The sequence below is a fragment of the Macaca nemestrina genome, chromosome 18 (genome assembly GCF_043159975.1).
Source record: "Macaca nemestrina isolate mMacNem1 chromosome 18, mMacNem.hap1, whole genome shotgun sequence".
In the NCBI taxonomy this organism is placed as follows: Eukaryota; Metazoa; Chordata; class Mammalia; order Primates; family Cercopithecidae; genus Macaca; species Macaca nemestrina.
The window spans coordinates 12923697-12942346 of record NC_092142.1 but is presented as its reverse complement, the minus strand read 5'-3'; the positions used below and the strand labels follow the sequence as shown (position 1 = coordinate 12942346).

Genomic DNA, 18650 nt, shown 5'->3' with positions numbered 1-18650 from the left:
TTGGGTTCCTTTTGTTAGACACTATAGACCTTAGAGAAAGATCCATAACCTCTGCAAGACACAGCTTTCTGATGTGTGAAGTGAGGATAATAGTGCCAATCATACATCATTCAATGCATATGTATGCGGTTGGCAATAATTAGATATGGCTCTTTTGACATGCTGAAATAAGAAGGTAAGAGCATCAGTAAAGTCTGGCCAGCAAATTCATGGGAACTTCTACTGGTAAAAGCATCTAATACAGCAAAAGAACTCGGTATAGACTTTTTTTTTTCTCTTCTAGAGATGGGGGTCTCCCTGTGGGGCCCAGGATGGTATCAAACTCCTGGGTTCAAGCAATCCTCTCATCTCAGCCTCCCAAGTGCTTGGGATTACAGGCGTGAGCCACCATACCCAGCCAAGGAGGCGTTTACAATCTCCCAAAATACAGTATACTTCCCAAACCCTCCTGTTCCCAGTGCAACCCCTCAACTCCCTGCCCTGGGGGAAGGGGCATGGAGGGAGCAGACGGAACCTTCTCTGAACTGCCCATCCTCGTCTTTCTGGAACAAGATCAATGTCTAGGCATTGCAGGTCTTTTGCTGCCTGGTCCCGACACAGCAGAGGCCTTAGAGGGCTACGTAGATGGGGAGAGATGGGTATTCAGCAGGGATATTTACGGACAGCCTGAAGAAATAAAAGGCAGTGAGCAAACGGGTGGGGGTTCCAGTCTTGAGACAGCTCGGCAAATGAGGGTGGGGAAATCGTGGCCGTTCTGTAAAGAATGACAGTGCCATCTCTGGCATTCTTCATGTTCCTCTTAGCTGGGACCAGAGCCCATCAGGGGCTCTGGAGAATTCAAGAGAAAAGACTCAGTTTCTACCTTCCAGGGTCCAGGACAGCCTGTGAGATGTCACAGACAAGGAGGCCTAACGAAGCCACCACCCGAGGGTGCAGACCCCTCAGCCAGTGGTGCTAGATGACTCAACATCTTTCAGACTTGGGGAGCAGTCTCCCCATTTTTTTGTTTTTGAGACGGAGTCTCACTCTGTTGCCCAGGCTGGAGTGCAGTGGCAAAATTTCAGCTCACTGCAAGCTGCACCTCCTGGCTTCATGCCATTCTCCTGCCTCAGCCTCCCGAGTAGCTGGGACTACAGGCGCCCGCCACCATGCCCAGCTAATTTTTGTATTTTTAGTAGAGACGGGGTTTCACTGTGTTTGCCAGGATGGTCTCGATCTCCTGACCTCGTGATCTGCCTGTCTCAGCCTCCCAGAGTTCCCCCCATATATTGGCCCTATTCCTTGAGCCAGTTATGTTATTCACCCTATTAGGTTGCTAAATTTACTCACGAAGGACATACTACAAGGAACAAAATCCAGTCACCATCTATTTTCACCATTGTGGGTAAAATATCAATGTGGGTGATAAAGGACTCGCTCAGGATAGCGGCCACTCCTCTACAGTGACTTTCTCCAGTCCACAAAGTGGACTTTCTGAGCCATGGATCCAGATCCCGACGCTCCTCTGGTACCTGGAGGGCGGGAATCGGGAGGCCACTTTGAGGGTGTGAGCCTCAGAATCCCAGCATCTTGATTGTGGGAAGTGACATCCCTGAGCCCAGAGTCACTCCACCTGGAGCTGGGATGAGGACAGGCCGCGCCCTTTCTCAGGCTCTGTTGTTACTGTCTTCTGTGCATCTCCTATATGACATTCAGTACATTTATTTTTCGGTGACCTTGGCCTTTGCAACAATCTTCATGAACACGGTTTTAAAGGCACATTGAAGAATTTGAGAAGCTTTTCTTATGTACCAGTCCTCATTCCTTTGCTGCCCCTCGTATTGGGTGAATGTTTGCTGCTTACTATGCTGGTTTTTGCAATATGGACAAATCTCAAGTGCATTGTCAAATTCCCAGAGCTGCCCCACATCTGAGTCCATTCATAGGCCGCTCTGGAAAAGGCAAAGCTAGGAGCGACAGAGAACAGATTGGGGTTGCCAGGGATTAACTATAGAATAACGCTAGGGGATTTGGGGGGTAAAGGAGCTGTTCCATACCATGATGGTGGTGGCTACAGGACTCCATGTCTTTGTCAAAACTCAGCGAACTACGCCATAAAAACGAGAAATGGCACCATGATAGGCTTCAGTCTCAAACTTGACTCCAAGAGGGCAGTATCTGTAAATCTAGACTTTTCCAGGGTGAAAGAGCCCGTCAGGGAAGACCCTGATAGCCTGAAGCTCTCGAGCCAGCGGCCTTTGTCCCTGTCTCTGGGTAGAAAGCAGGGGCCCTGGGGACAAAGTCTGAGATGATTCCCGGCCGTGTCATTCACCAGCAGGGGTACTTGGGCTGGTCAGGATGCTCTTCTTTAGGACTCAGATTCCTCGCCTGTGAAGGGGGATCAAAGTCAAACTATGAAGCTGCGTGCACTTTAAATGTATGAACTGTATCGTGTGTTATCTGTATCTTGAACTGTGTTAAAAAATGGTGCAACCATACATGAAGGGGGAAATCACAGGATGTGCCTTGCAGGTTCTTAGGACAAAGCCGAGGATCTCGTTCGATGCTGGGATGGAGCGCGGCTCGTGGAGGTGCTGCTTGGTGAATGACCTCACCCTTCACTGCTGAACTTGGCTTTGGCCGCCTCCGGCAGGGTTCACTCCTCTGCGAACCCTGTGTTCAGCTCAGACCTCGATCTGATTTCTCAGACCTGGTATTGCCAGAGCCATTTTGGGATCACACAGGGAGGGAATGGACTTAGAAATGCAGTTCAAACTACTGAGCAGAAAACACAGGAAGGAAATGGCACAGAGGATTCATCCCCAAATCCACGAGGGGCTGGGCCCTCCTGGGTTGCAGGGTGTCCCCTACCACCAAACTGGGAAACTCTGGGGACATCACTTCCCCAGGGCTGCACCTTGCCCTGAGCTCATCTGGGAGGCAACTGGAGAAAATGGAGAAAGAACTCCTGGGATACCACGGTCCCTCAGGAAACAGCCCATGCGTCCCCAAGGCACTGCTGCCTCCCCTCCCAGGAGAGGGATGTAAGCTGCGGTAATGAGACCCCTGCAAGGCCACGCGTATTCCTGACACACACGCTTGGTATTCGTTTCAGAAACTCCATCTCCATCCTCCCCACTGCTGGCATCTACAGCAGCACCGGGGGAGTGGGGGCGAAGGGGGTCTGTGAGGGCACCCGCCGAGGGCCCCAGGGGTGGGTGTTCTTTTTAATAAGCCTCGGGGGTGCACTGCATGGTGCCCTGTCACCAGCATATGCGGCTGAAATTGATCCGACAGCCTCAACTGCTCATCAGTGAAAACGGCTGCGAGGAGAGACTAGCTTCTCATTTCGCTTCACCTGTGATCTGAGTTTAGGCGAGCTGGTCAATATATCATTTACTAGGAGCTGCCTTCATAGGGAGGAGGGCTCAGTGTCTGCAACCCAGCTAGGACCGAGCTGTGTGTGCAGCAGGGATGTGGCCAACATCCTCCATGACCCAGCTCCCTGATAAGTCTGAACGTGTACCAGTTTGAAAACCCAGTTCTGCCTCTGGGACGTGGAAATCATGGACAATGTGCTCCCTGCATCTCACTTAGGCCCTTGGATCTGTGGAGTGGGAGGCAGTGGCGCGGCGCTGCCCTGCCTTCTGTACCGTGTGGCCTATGTGGGTCCCGATGGGTGGTGTCAGAGCATACCAGGCTGAACAGCCTTTGAATTCGTTCCTGGGCAACACCTGGGCCTCAGGACTGCATGATGGGTGCCCCATGAAATCCAATTCCATTGTGAACTATGCTGACATCCACCAAGGCTTTTACCTCCTGCCTCTTGGTTTGAAATGGGTCTCCAAGACTTCCACCATCCACACAAGCAACCCAGAAATGGCTCTGGCAGTACCAAGGGTTCCTTGAAGGCAGGTCTGGGTCTGGTTCTCTTTGGATCCCAACACCATAAGGCACTTGATTTAATTATTTTGAATAATTAAATCTTGAGCTAAAGGAATAACAGATTCTTATATCATCCTTAAGCTGGCCACGTGAAGGGGGTGCTGTAATTACCATCCTAATCTTGTGGGGGTGGGAAATAAAGCAGGGAGGGTAAATCGTATGGCTAATGAGGAGCAGAGGCTGGTATTGATCTCGAATGTGCGGTCTGACGCCAGAGTCCATGACTAGATGCAAATGCATCCAAGCTCAGTCCCCAAGATGCTACAGTTAGGTGGGGGCAGAAGTGGGTATGTGACAAGGCAGCTGTAGCTCACTGCTTTCAGAGGTACAGATGGACAGACCCTCGCGAGTTGCACTGAGCAAGGTTTCAACCATAGATAGAAATAGTCTGGAAGGTGGAGGACAGGACAGGCGTGCCCAGAAAAGCAGGGAGGTACATGTGACTCCCAGGGAAGAACCCAAAAGACTCGGGGCAGGGGACAGGGATACCTGCAGGACACACACTGTGACTTTTGGGAACTAAACAACTCAAAATACTGAGGGCACAACCTGTTCCCAGATGAATGTAAATCCCCCATCCGACATTATTTTTTCATGATGTTTTGAGAGTGCTTTCAATAACGCTGTGACACTGCTGCTAGGTTCCTGATATTTTTAAGCCTCCGGCTTTTCTTTTGCAAACTCTGGCTGTGTAGTTGCTCTTCTACAAGCATAAGTTAAATGGTGAAAGGGAAAGCAGTAAGAATCTAGAGAATCCTCTCATTTATACAGACTCATTGCTTGAAAACAAAAAACAGCTTGTCAACCCACACTTTGTGAATAACCACTGTTAGGACAGTAGTATACAGTTTTCTAGTCATCTTTCTATGTGTGTTTGTCATAGTACGTCTTCCAAAATGAAAGTAAAGTTGCTCTGAAATTTGGTATTGCTTTAAATCAAAGCATTCTGGCCTTGGATAAGCCAGAGACGATGGTGGAAATGGCATGGAAGATAGTAAAGACGAAGGTGCTGTGTAACTCGCGGAGTGACTGCTGGGAGGCTGGGTGTCACTATTTCATCTATTTCTTGCTGTCCTCACCATGGGAGATGGGAAGTTCAAGAAGTTACTGCCCCAGGCCCACATTAGAGAAGCAGAATGTGGCTTACATTTAGGTACAGGGCCATGCCCAAGGTCACGTGGCAGCACTCCCCAACCTTTTTGGCACCAGGGACCAGTTTGGTATAATTTTTCCATAGGCTGGGGGGGGTGCGGATGGTTTTGAGATTAAGTACATTACATTTGTACATTTTATTTCTATTACTACATTGCAATAAATAATGAAATAATTATACAACTCACCATAATGTAGAATCACTGGGAGCCCTGAGCTTGTTTTCCTGCAACTAGACAGTCCCTCCTGGGGGCGATGGGAGATGTTGAGAGATCAGGTATTAGATTCTCATAAGGAGCACGCAGCCTAGATCCCTCGTATGTGCAGTTTACAGTAGGCTTTGCACTCCTATGAATATCAAATGCCACTGCTGATCTGTCAGGAGGCGGAGCTCAGGCAGTGATGTGAGCGATGGGGAGTGGCTGTAAATACAGACGAAGCTCTGCTCACCTGCTGTGTAGCTCAGTTCCTAACAGGCTACAGATTGGGTACTGCTCCAGGGGTTGGGGACCCAAACCTGATCCGACCACTTCTTATCCTGGGCTAAGGAGCAGAGGACAGAGCGGTAGGCCTCGAGGTTTCTAGGAAGACGTTGCAGTTATGACCTGTGAATTTACTTTCTTAAAAGGAGTCTTTCTCTCTCTCTCCCCCAATATCTGTGTAAAGTCTCTTAATTCCTCTATTATCTGAAAAATGGGGCTGATATCAACCACCTATGAGATTAAACAGGACAAGGCATTTAGGGTCCGAAGCAAACTCGGGCACATTCTGCAAATGGGCTGCCTATGGCCCTGTTGCGGACCTGTCCCTAAGGAGCCCCATCAGGTGGATAAACGAGATGTACAACTTGTGAAGATCACCCAAGGGGCCTGAGAAGTGTTGGGGACAAAGCTGATTCTGAGACAGGGAGCCTTGTGGTGAGGCAGGTACAGCACCCCCGTAGAAACGGAATGGGGGTGGATTCGGATCTCAGGCACAAGGACCAGTAGTAGGATGGGGGGATGGAGAACGGTTTTCTTTTGATCTTGGGGCCTGGACTGTGGGAGCAGCTAGGGCAGAGGGACAGGTGTATGGATCCACCATGGACGGGGTACTGAGAGGCATGGCACTGCGGGCTGCATGCATCCCCGGGTAAACAGTGCCCATTAAAAACTAGAGATCCAGTGTGTGTAACTTTCAAGGACAGCTTAAGTTCATCGAGCAGTCTACCAATGCTCTTTAGACGTCAGCTTTCACCATTTCAAGGCTAAAAGATCACTCTGCGAAAAATCCTGATCATGACCAATGGCTGTGATGCTGACGGCCTCTTTGTTGGTAGCCCCTGGTCACCTTAAGTGGGTACCTCAGGTTTCAGAGCTGGCTTGGCCTGACATTTCAGAAGGCCTCATATATCATCTACTAGGGTAGGCTAAAGAGGCTGCGTGATGGTTCTGCTGGGTTAAACTGCCTCACTTTCCAAGGATGGAAAGGATTCTCCCTGAATCCTGCTGCTGTTCTAATTCTCAGTTGCCCCTGTCCCCACTTTCCATGGGATGCTCAGAGCATATCATGTCTCTGTTGTAATCCCAGTCACTTCCCTCGCAGTGATCTCCGCACCACAGCACCCAGCCCAACCAACCCTGGCCAAAAACTGAAACAGAAGACCCACAGGAAGACAGTGGTGAATGAAAAACGCAGCCTGCCTGCCCCGCCGACTTGAGAGTCCTCCAGTTCCCGTAAGATCATGATGGAGCTGAAAAATATGTCACTGACATCACAATGCACCACACTACTCCTGAGGTGAAGCTGGGGTCAAGCCTACTGCACTGCCAATCATGGAAAAGATTTTTTGGGCCAAGTATGGTGGCTCACTTGAGGTCAGGAGTTTGAGATCAGACTGGCCAACATGGTGAAACCGTGTCTCTACTGAAAATGCAAAAATTCATTGGGTGCAGTGGCATGTTCCTGGAATCCCAGCTACTTGGGAGGCTGAGGAAGGAAAATCGCTTGAACTCAAGAGGTTTCAGTAAGCCGAGACCATGCCACTGCATCCCAGCCTGGGTGACAGAGCAAGATTCCACCTCAAAAAATTTAAACAATTTAAAGAGACAAAACCTCACCAGTAGGGATATAAAGAAATATTTTTTACACTGCTGTATAATGTGTGTTATGAAAGTCAAGAAGTTTTAAGAAAACTTTATAAAGTACAAAAGTTATAAGCAAAGGCTAATTATTAAAGGAAAATATCTTATAAATTCAGTATAGCCTAGGGGTCCCACATGTGTAAAGTCCCCTGGTGCACGTGACGTCCTGAGCTTTCACCTCCCCCTAATACTCACCCACAACCACTTACAGTCCTATGGGCTCCACTCATGGGCAGGGCCCTAGGCAGGTGGCTCACTTTTCATCTGTTACCCTTGGTAGATACACGAATCCCGCTGTGTTGCAGGTGCCCATGGTATCCAGTACGCTCATGTATTGCATAGGTTTGTGTACATGCGCACACTCTGAGCTTCACACACCACCGCAATCACCTAATGACCCCTCTCAGAATGTATCCCCATCACTAGGCGACGCATGATTATTTTGCACTGTATACCCTGTGCTGGGCCCCAGCGGACCAAACCAAACTGGACTCACTCAAGCCCAATGCCACCTAGTTAAGCTACAATGCTATGGAAGCAGGAACGCCCCCACGCAGGCAATTGCAGTCTACCTGAGACAGCATAAGAAGAAAGCCCCTCTGTTTAACTCTTACCAAAAAAAGCAACCTGAGGTAGGTAACCTGATGTTAACCAATCCATCATTTGTCCCCACCTCACAAAACGTGTTCTGCCATTGACCAGTGGGAGCTCTCATCCTATTTTGTATAATGGAGGCTGCCTCAATTCGTGAATCACAAAAGCCAATTGACTCTATATCTAAATTTACTGTAATTCTGTCTTTTGACACCATTCCCTGAGAAGGCATCAGCGTACACCCACCCTCTGCTGCTCCTGACATAAGGACGGAAGAGCCCCGCTCCTGGGGAAGGCTCACCCCTCCATCGGGCTGTTCCCCAATAGCTTCCTCCAGGACTTTGCAACTCCACAACTCTCTCCTGTGGCCCCACCTGCAACGATGCCCTCTCTCCCTCTGCCTCCCAGCCCCTCTGGCCGGTATTGAGCTCTCCATCCCCCATCCCAGAAGAACTTAAAAGACTGCTGGGTAGCAATTGACTTCTTCCTCTCATCTCAACCCCACTACTCCACTTTTAAAGCTCTCAGGAAGGTCACCAGCGCCTACTGTGTTGAAGTCAACTGGCGGGCTGGGCACAGTGGCTCACACCTGTAATGCCAGCACTTTGGGAGGCCGAGGCAGGCATATCACTTGAGGTCAGGAGTTTGAGACCAGTCTGGTCAACATGGTGAAACCCCATCTCTACTAAAAATACAAAAAATAGCCGGGCGTGGTGGCAGGCACCTGTAATCCCAGCTACTCGAGAGGCTGAGGTAGCAGAGTTGTTTGAACCTCGGAGGCAGTTGCAGTGAGCCAAGATCACGCCACTACTCCAGCCTGGGTGACGAGCAAAACTCTGTCTCTCAAAAAACAACGGTGGCTTGTTCTAGTTACAAGTCCTCAACCATTCAGCATCTCCACCCTCTTCTGAGGTTCCTTCCATCTGTCTGAGGACTGCTTTGCCACTAAATCGTGGAGGGTCCTGGGTCTCTTCCGCCTGCACTCCCCACATGTGCTCTCGTCCATTCGGATGGCTCTCCATAGATCCAAATGGCAAAGCTTCCCAAATTCACTGTTGGCCCTGACTTCCCTCTGGAGCCCATGTATCTACCTTGAACATGGCCAAAATGGAAATTGTGGCCAGGTGCAGTGACTCATGCCTCTAATCTCAGCACTTTGGGAGGTAGAGGCAGCTGGACAGCTTGAGCTCAGAGGAGTCTGAGGCCACCCTGGGCCACATAGTGAGACCCCATGGCTACAAAAAAAAAAGCCAGATGTGGTGGCGTGTGCCTGTAGTCCAGCTACTCAGGAGGCAGAGGTGGGAGGACTGCTTGAGCCTGAGAGGCAGAGGCTGTAGTGAGCCGAGATCACACCACTACACTCCAGGCTAGGTGACAGATTGAGACCCTATCTGAAAAGGAAATTCTGGTTTTTTCCCCCATTAAACTTCTGTTCCTCCTCTGGACTTCCATATTTTAGTAAATGGGGTAACTGCCAACTCCACTGCTCAAACCAGAACTCTGGGAAGCATCTTAATTTTTCCTTTTCTTCACATTCTATACTAAACCCAACACTCAATGGCCTGTGGCTTCTGCCTCCAGACACGTGTCCACTGCTACTTCTGTCTCTGCTGTGTCTCCTAAACCCAGACACCTTCCCTTCTCGCCTCGACCCTTCCTCAGACCAAACCCTTCCATGGCTACCCACTGCATTCAGAATCAAATGCAAGTGTTTCTGCCACGGCTGTAATTCCATCGTCACTTCCTCCAGCGACGCGGGGACTGCCCGTCATGCCCTAACTCCTCATGCTTTTGGCCTTTGCCCAAAAGTCCCCTCTAGTCACCCACCACTGCATCGGTCCCTCGGAGTTTCTTCACAGCACCTGTCGCTGTCTGAAGCGTCATCTCCCCCGCTATATCCCCAGCGCCTAGAATTACATCCGGTGCACTCAACCAGGTGAGTGAAGTCAAAGTGGTCAGTCCTGGTCTAGCTCTACAGCAGACCACTGCCCGCTGGCCCCACGGCACCTTGGACTTGCCAGCTTAGGGAGGTGGGGTGTGATGCCACGACACCAACCTCGCAGTCAGCCCTGGGTTGGATTTCAGAATTCGGCAACATCTGGGACGTGTCATGGTGACAAAGCTATTTAACTTCTCCAACCATCACCTTGAGAAAATAGTAATAACCCATACTCGTCTCTCTCATTGAAAGCAGAGATTGTTACTTTTATAAGACTTTTAATAAGAAAAGCTCCCTCTAAGCCTCCCTCAGCACGATGCAAGATGGCGTGAGTCCAGAGGACAAGTGAGCAAAAAAAAAAAAAAAGACATTTGAAAATTGATAGCCAGGCAGGTGGCGTTACAAGTCAGTGTGATGTAAACATACCTGATAAGACATGCAAAAACACGTAAGGGTCGAGACCGAGACTCCCTGTCATGAAAGACAGCCTGGGAGATGGCAGCTAGGGAAATGCCCTGCGGGCATCAGGGGCTCCCACAGAGCAACCCGAGGGGCCAGCAGTCCAGCAGACACGCAGGGAAAGGTAGTGAGTGCCTCGTGGAAGAAAGGCTGACCAACGTGTTTCTCAGTAATTCCAGTGACATCTGCTGCAACCCTTCCACGTGCCAAGCAGCACCGGGACTACAAGAGGGACTGAGCGGACAGCGCCCCTACCCTCTGGGAGGTCATACCCTGGGCTTGGGCACCCTCATCTCTCTCCATTTCTCCCTATACCCAGCAGCTGCCTCCAATCCAGTCTCCACACCATACCTGAGTAACGCCACCGACGCCAGACCATGTCGCTCCTGCACCAAGTCTGTCTCGCAGAATAAGCCGAGATACTCTACGAGATCCTCCCTGAGCAGCAATTTCACCTTTCCGCCTCCTTCACTCCTCCCCATGACTCCAACCAGCCTCAAGGCTCCTCGGTGGCACCAGGCCCCTGCAAGACTGAGGCACACTCCTGCCTCCCTCTGCAAGAACAGACGGCGCTCCCGCCGGCTGACCTCTCAGCACCTCCGTCACTTTCTCTGGAGGCCATGCTTGCTGCCCTCCCCAGCTCCCCTCCTCTGCACCGCCTGTCCTGTATGGCATGCTGATGTATCGTTGTTCTCTTCCCTGAGCACCCTGGCACCTACAGAGAGTGAGTGGCACAGAGCAGGTGCTCAATACAAATTTCTGGAATGAATGATTGCATTCTACAGGAGGAGAGGACACGTTCGAATACATTTATCATTATGAGTCATCAGGAAAATGCAAACTGAAAAAGATTCAAAGACGGCTGTCACCAGGCATGGGCGGGGATGCTGAGAAATGGCACACCTGTGGTTAGCAGAGGCACACACTGGTGAAACCTGGGAAAACCGAGGCAGGTGTGTGCTGAGTGAGCTCCTCTGACTCGGGAGCTGCACGTCTTGGTGTCTGCTTTAAGAAACTGTTGAGCAAGTTCACAAAGACATGGGCGAGGATGTTCAGTGCAACGTCCTTCTGAGGAGGAAGCTTGGAAACCACCCCATGCCCGTGTGCAGGACCCACGGACCCGCGAGGTCAGGTGTGCAGAAGCAGCAGCACACGCTGCCGTTACAGAGGACGATGCACACCTGTGCACAGGGGCACGGAAACACCTTCAAGACACAGGTAAGGGAACAGCTACAAAACAAGAGACATCTGGTCCCATTTTAGTTAAAACGGAAACCTCACATGAAGCAAGCACCCGTGTCTACACAGACGCGCCAACAGGCACAGACAAGGATGCAGCCAAGGGAGATGTTCATGTTTTGCTCCATCTATGCTCATCATTCAAATGGTTTAAGCCAGAACTTATTCACACATTGCTCATTTAATTAAAAACAGTCAAGAACAAAGCATCCTGGCCGGGCATAGTGGCTCAGACCTGTAATCCCAGTGCTTTGGGAGGCCAAGGTAAGAGGATCACTTGAGGTCAGCAGTTAGAGACCAGCCTGGGCAACATGATAAAACCTAGTCTCTACTAAAAATACAAAAATTAGCCAGATGTGGTGGTGTATGCCTGTACTCCCAGCTACTCGGGAGGCTGAGGCAGGAGAATCGCTTGAACCTGGAAGGCAGAGGTTGCAGTGAGCTGAGATCGTGCCACTGCACTCCAGCCTGGGCAAAAGAGTTGAGACTCCATTTCCAATCCCAGCACTTTGGGAGGCCGAGGCGGGCAGATCACAAAGTCGAGAGCAGCCTGGTCAACATGGTGTAAACCCTGTCTGTATTAGAAAAAAATAAAAAACAAAAATTAGCTGGGCATGGTAGCACGTGCCTGTAATCCCAGCTACTCAGTAGGCTGAGGCAGAAGAATCACTTGAACCCAGGAGGCGGAGGTTGCATTGAGCCAAGATTGCGTCATTGCACTCCAGCCTGGGCAACAAAAGTGAGACTCCATCTTGGCGGGGTAGGGGGGAAGAACAAAGCATCTTGAGAAAGAGCCCACAGCTCCTGCTTAGCCCCCTGGAGTGCTCTGCTAGGCCCCTCCTGTGGCACTGTGATGGCAGATGTGCACCTGCCCTGCCTGGTCTAAGCAGCTGGGACTGGTCTCAGCTGGTCTACACCACGCTCAGCAGGTTGGAGTGTGTCAGATCCGGTTTTTGGCAACCAGAACTACTTACAATACATTCAACTTGTGAGCACGTCTGGCAAGCTCTGAGCAGACGAGCTTCCTTCTCTGCCTGCCTCGTCAGGGCATTTCCCAGGGCTAGGCAACCACTCATTTTCCCCTTCCTCTGTGTGCCTGACGGGTGGCCCTAGGCGTCAGCGGCCTTGTACGATCTCCCTCTGTATTCCCGAGTCCCCATCTGCTAGCATGGTCACTGGAAATAACTGCAGCTGTATACTGACTTAAGGATCCAAACATCCCAGGAAGACCCCCGAGCTGTGAGCCAGATGCCCAAAGCCTCCCCAGCCTTCAAGCCCCAGGCCAAGCCTGAACGACATGGAGGTGAGCGTTGCTTTGCAGTTACTGTCTCTAATTAATGTCCACAGCCTCTTAAAGCTGACCGAATCCCACTCCTGACTTCAGGCCCTCAGACAGTGCCTGCTACACTCAATACAATCCATGCTCCTGATGATGTGGCAGATGAGGCCAGGCACAATCAGCTCTGCCGCCCTTGCCTCTCTCCTGCCCCCGTGTCCACATCTCCCCAGGCCCTGCCATATGCCACCTGCCACGCCCTCTCCTCTCTGGCAGGTCAGGGCCTCACACTGCTGGTTGTTCCCTCCTCCAGGACAACTCAAATCCCAGAGCGGAGACAAATTCACATCTGAGCTCAGAAGTGACTTCACTGGAGATATCGTGTCTCTTACCAGTCCCCCACTCGAAATCTTCCCCCTGACCCTTGTAAATGCCCTTCATGGCCTTGTCTCCCACTGCAGTCCTTCCATCTGTTTGGTGTTTCATTTTTGCTTTTTCAGTCACCCCCATGAGAATGTAAACTCCATGAGGGCAGCAACTTGGCTGGCCTGTGTGCCAGTACTGGGGACATCATTGAGGAATGAAGGCCAATTTGGCAGGCTATTTTTGAGCACCATTCCTGAGGCCCGATGGTAGATGATGAGATGGACCGAGGTATTTCACTCCAGCTCTCGAGCCAGAAGAACCGACCGTGTCCTCACCACTGCTCCACGCCGGGCACCGTCCTTGCTGTCTTACAAGTATTGGCTTATTAAACCCTCACAGAAGCCAGGAGGGAGGTTCTGTTATCATCTCCTCTTCTAGATGAGGAAACTGAGGCACAGAAGCTAACTGGCCCGGGCTTAGAAGCCCCGTAGGAGGCAGAGTTGGGGTGTGGAAGCAGGTGTCTAACTTTATGGCCCTCCCCTGCCTCATCTGCCATTTGTTTCCCTTTCTGCAGAATTTGCAGATTAAGCTGTACTGGAATGCAGCCTCACTCAGGCATTTCCATATCAGCCACGTTTGCACCCACTGAGATAGTACAGCTGAGTGGCTGAGACAGAGATTCAGTGCCCCAAAATCCTTCCCATCTGAGCCCGGACTTGCCACCTTTTTTAGAGACGGGGACCAGCAGGAGCTGCTGTCACATGGCACTGTGCTGGGCACAGCCTGGCTGAGGGATCTCACTGCATCCTCACAGCAGCTCTGTGTGGTTGAGTATAGCAGTCTCCACCTTACAGATGAGCAGACGGAGGCTCAGAAACATCATCTGCCCGGTCCTGTCTCCCCAGCAGCTACGCAGCAGAACTGAGACGGGGACACAGAAGTTTGACGCCCATGTGCTTCCGAAGCGGGCCCCCGGTTACGTGTACGAGGCAGCCAGGAAGTGATTATTTGTCAGCTGCTCCCTTCCAGAAGCTGGCTCACCACCTGAAAGGATGGTGGCACTTTTATCCTACCAAACAGAAACGGAAACCAAAGCTCAGAGGAAACACTGGCTGAGTTGATGCCTCAGACTCAGATCTGATTCGAACGCCAGAATGTGTTCCAGCCTTTTGAAAGCAGGGCTTCTCAACTTTGGATGCACCTCAGAATTACCCGGGGAACTTTAAAAAAAATACTGATGCTCAGGGCCAAAGATTAACGTTGCATTAACCAGGCAGGGCCTGGCCTCTAGTTTTAAAAGCATGCCGGGAGATCTAACGTGCAAGCTGTGGTTGAGACCCCAACTTGAAAGCAATCGTACCATTAGGGAAGTTCTGCAAATGGAAAGACTAGCCCCCAAAAGAGTGATGCCACGTATCTCTGAGGTTACAGGTGGCTTTTTGGTGGGTTGAGAAACTGGTTAAACATTCAACGGGGTCTGAACCTCCCGGAGAAGTGATTTTTAGACTGTCCTCAGAACAGGGCAGATCTGAGCGCACTCTGGTCCGAAGGCTCACTGCAGAGAAGTCTGCACGATGGTGCGGAGGGTTTTCTGAGATTCTCCGGGCAGCTATGGACCGCTGTTTCATCATTTCAGACCAGATTTCATCCAAGGAAAGAGGATCAATGAAGATGAAAACTCCCCACTTCCCTCACCTGGATGGCACCTTGCTTAGGAGCCCATCACTTGGCCAGAGAATATTTAGATCGAGAACACCTTTCCGCTGTGCCCTAAGCCATTCTACGTTTATGATTCAACTAAAAATTTACTTCCACTTAAACCAGCAATGCTGAGCTTCCCCTCCTCTCACAGGTTTCCTCCCAGAGTCTATCATGAAAATACCTCTCAAAAATCATCCGTAAAAAGGTAAATAAGGCAAAACACATTCTTTGCTCCATCTTCCTTATCTCAGCTCTTCAGCCTCAACATACTTTTTGAACTATTTTATTTCATCACCTTTTTTGAATAGGCAACACAGAAAGGAGGGCAGAATGAGGGGCTGAGTGCATGAAAAAGTGACTCTCCCCACCTTGGTCCTCCAGTAAGCCAGGGTTATATTTTAATGTATCTTCCTAGAGGTATCCATTACATATAGAAGCATGTATGTATGCACAGGTGTGAGCATATATATCCTATTTGCCTTTTTTTTTTTTTTTTTTGGAGACTGAGTCTCACTCTCTCTCCCAGGCTGGAATGCAGTGACGCAATCTCAGCTCACTGCCACCTCCACCTCCAGGGTTCAAGTGCTTCTCCTGCCTCAGCCTCCTGATTAGCTGGGACTACAGGCACGCACCACCATGCCTGGATGATTTTTGTATTTTTGGTAGAGACGGGGTTTCACCATGTTGGCCAGGCTGGTCTCAAACTCCTGACTTCAGGTGATCCATCCACTTTGGCCTCCCAAAGTGCTGGGATTACAGGCATGAGCCACTATGCCCAGCCCACATTTGCTATTTCTAAAAATAGAAAGGGATTATGTGTGGTACTCTTCTATGCTTTTTCCTCTTAGTGATTATGTCATGGAGATTTTTTCCATGTAGTATGAGGTGTACATCAGCCTCAGTATTCTAGCCCATAGGTTGGCAAACTTCCTATAAAGGGTGAGACTGTAAACACATTAGGCTCGGAGCCATTCCATCTTAGTTACAACTCTTCAACTTTGCCCTTATAGCAAGAAAGAAGCTATAGATGAAGTATGATTGAATGGGCATGTTCCAATAAAGCTTTATTTACAAAAACAGGTAGAGGGTAGGATTTGGCCTGTGGGCTGTCATTTTCTGACCTCTGTTCTAGTCTGAACCATCTTTGGCTGTTTCACTACAGTCATATGGCCACACGGGGCCAAGAAGGCAAGGCCTGCTGGCACAGGGGACAGAAACCACGATGGGCCTTGGCTGCAAATGGAAATCACCTGTTCATTACCAACAGATCTCAAAGTAAATGCTGGAACAGACTTTGTATGGCGACTCTCCTGGCCCCGAGCAGCATCTGAGACATCAAGATGCCAGCTGCCTCAAGCTGGTTTTGGCAGCTATGCTTTCTTTCCAGAGACGGTATAGAGGGTGAGGGCTCTGGAGTGGAAAAAGGCCTTAGGGCTGGGGTCCTAGGGTGGAAGCCCACTCCATAGCTTACTGGCTGTGTGAGATAGAGGATGAAAAATGACACGGGCATCTTTGTGTGTGTGTATTGCGATCTCCCTGTCGCCCAGGCTGGAGTACAGTGGTGCAGTGGTGTGATCTCGGTTCACTGCAACCTCCACCTCCCAGATTCAAGAGATCCTCCTGTCTCAGCCTCCCGAGTAGCTGGGACTACAGGTGCACACACCACCCCTGGCTAATTTTTGTATTTTTGGTAGAGATGGGGTTTTGCTGTGTTGGCCAGGCTGGTTTCCAACTCCTGACCCCAAGTGATCTGCCACCTCAGCCTCCCAAAGGGCTACGACTATAGGCATGAGACACCATGGCCAGCAGACACAAACATCTTGAGGGGGCCTGGCCCATGCAGACACTCCATGAACAGCAAATGTGATCACGATGTTAATTGCTAAATCAAAGGTCAAAACTCTACCCCAGGATTTTCCAGCTGCTGTGTCCCCAAGAAATGACACCGTGGAACATAAAGCCGAACGCTACGATGTCTGTCCAGCTGCAAGAGTGGCCTCACCTTCTAAGATATTCCACAAGCTTTTTATGCTGCCTGCAAAGAACGCAAAACACGGGAGAGCAGGGACCTCGCTAGTCCTGCTGCCTGAGGGTTCCCCAAGCGCCGGGCCATAGCAGGTGCTGGAAAATACCTACAGCCCAAGTGAATGCCCGTAGGTGCAGGGTCCATACTAAGGGCCCTGGCTGCAGAGCTGGCGAGCTGAGAGCTGGACAGGGCTGGGCCTGCTGGGGGAAAACACCAGCCCAGCTCTGACCCAGAGCTGTGGGGGATGGGGGATGAACACAGAAAACACCGTGGAGCCTGGGACCTGCCCCTCCTACAGCAGCACAAAGCCCTGTGGTGCTCTGGGCTTTAAACTTCAGTTCCTGCTGAGTTGAGACCAAATGAGGTCCCTGAGGAGCCTCTTCCTCTGTGGGGCTTGCACAGAGGACCCCGGCCTGGAGTGGGACTTATGGGGAAGCCACCATCATGGAAAGGCCCCAGACAGAGGGAATTCCCAGAAGGTTCCACCCTCAAGGCATCTGGTTCAGACAAGACAACCATGACCACTCATCCTGAAAGCCCAGTGCTGTCCTAGAGACACAGATGCTACAGGGATGTGGCACAGTCTGGGGGGCCAGGGGTAGGTTACAAAGAAGGAGACCTTGGAAGGTGTGGGACTCCCTTCCACGTGGGTGCAGAGCCTGCACTGTCATCCCCATGGAGGCAACAAGCTGGGAGAGCAGGGCTCCAGGGACAGCAGCCTCCACCCTTCCCAGTCAGGTGGAAGGAAAGGTGACCTGACACCATGGCAAGATCCACTGTGACTGTGGGAGTCCCTGTGGGATGAGCAAGGGAGCGAGGGAGCGAGTGTATGTGGCCAGGATTAAGAATGAATAGGGATAGAGAACTCCTGCTGGACCCGATAAATGGACCTCAGTATCCCTTAGCAACATCTTTTTATGTCATGCCTGGCCCTGCCCATGCCAGGGGCGGTGCCTGCCTTCCTGTAAGCATGGGCAGTGCAAAAGTCCGGGATGCTGCCTTCACTCCAGACTGCTGGGCCACGCGGCTTCCCCCCAGCTCCCAACAGACTGTGAGCACCTCGGGGCAGGCCGAGGTTGAGGAGTCCCTGAACCCCTAGCACAGCCCCTGTGGAGCTCTAGAAATGCTACTGAAGGAAGTGGCTCATTTTGCTGGAAGCCCAGTTTGGAACTCGGGGCTCAGTAAGGCTGTCCCTGCAGCACATCCTTGTGCCCATCCTGCTTGGCCAGGCAAATGTGAGCAGCTGTAGCTTCACAGCAGGAGGCTTAGGCAGTGATGGGTGCCATGCTACGCAGATCTCAGACATGAATTTGGGGGCCAGGTTTCATTACAAGAGATGGTGCCCAGGGCGGGAATTCTACCTCTGTCCCATGGGACAGCTTGGTGGTGCTGAGGCTGGCTCCGTGGGGGTGTATTTAACCCTCCTTGTGAGGTAAGGGGATGCTGTTAACCCCATCTCGGGACTCTGTTCTTTCAGTTCCTCACTTGTCTTTCTCTCACATCCTCATTCAAACCAGCAGCATGTACTGGTAGCTCTGCTTTGAGAATACCCCTCCCAGGCTGCCCGAGGCACCATCCCCTCTCCCCAGGGTGACTACGTGGTCCCCTAACTGCCTGTTCCATCAGCCACAACAGAGCTCTACCCTCTGCTGGCTCCACATAGCAGCCAGAGTCCCCTTGGCTGCAAGGCCTCTGTGCCCAGGCTGCCCTGCCCTGGCTTCTTTGCTGTTTCTCCAGGGGGTCAAGTCCTTACAGCCTCAGGACCTTTGCACCTGCTGTGTCCACTGCCTGGCTCACTGCCTCAGGTCTCCACTTCATGTCAGACTATCCTTGTGGTCTTCCTGGACCATA

General features: G+C 51.1%; 1 protein-coding gene across 5 annotated transcripts in view; it reads right to left on the bottom strand.

Moving 5' to 3' along the window:
- Positions 1–18650, bottom strand: part of LOC105467916 (sorting nexin 29) — a 590024-nt gene that overhangs the window by 10251 nt on the left and 561123 nt on the right. The gene's annotated exons all lie outside the window — the stretch shown is intronic.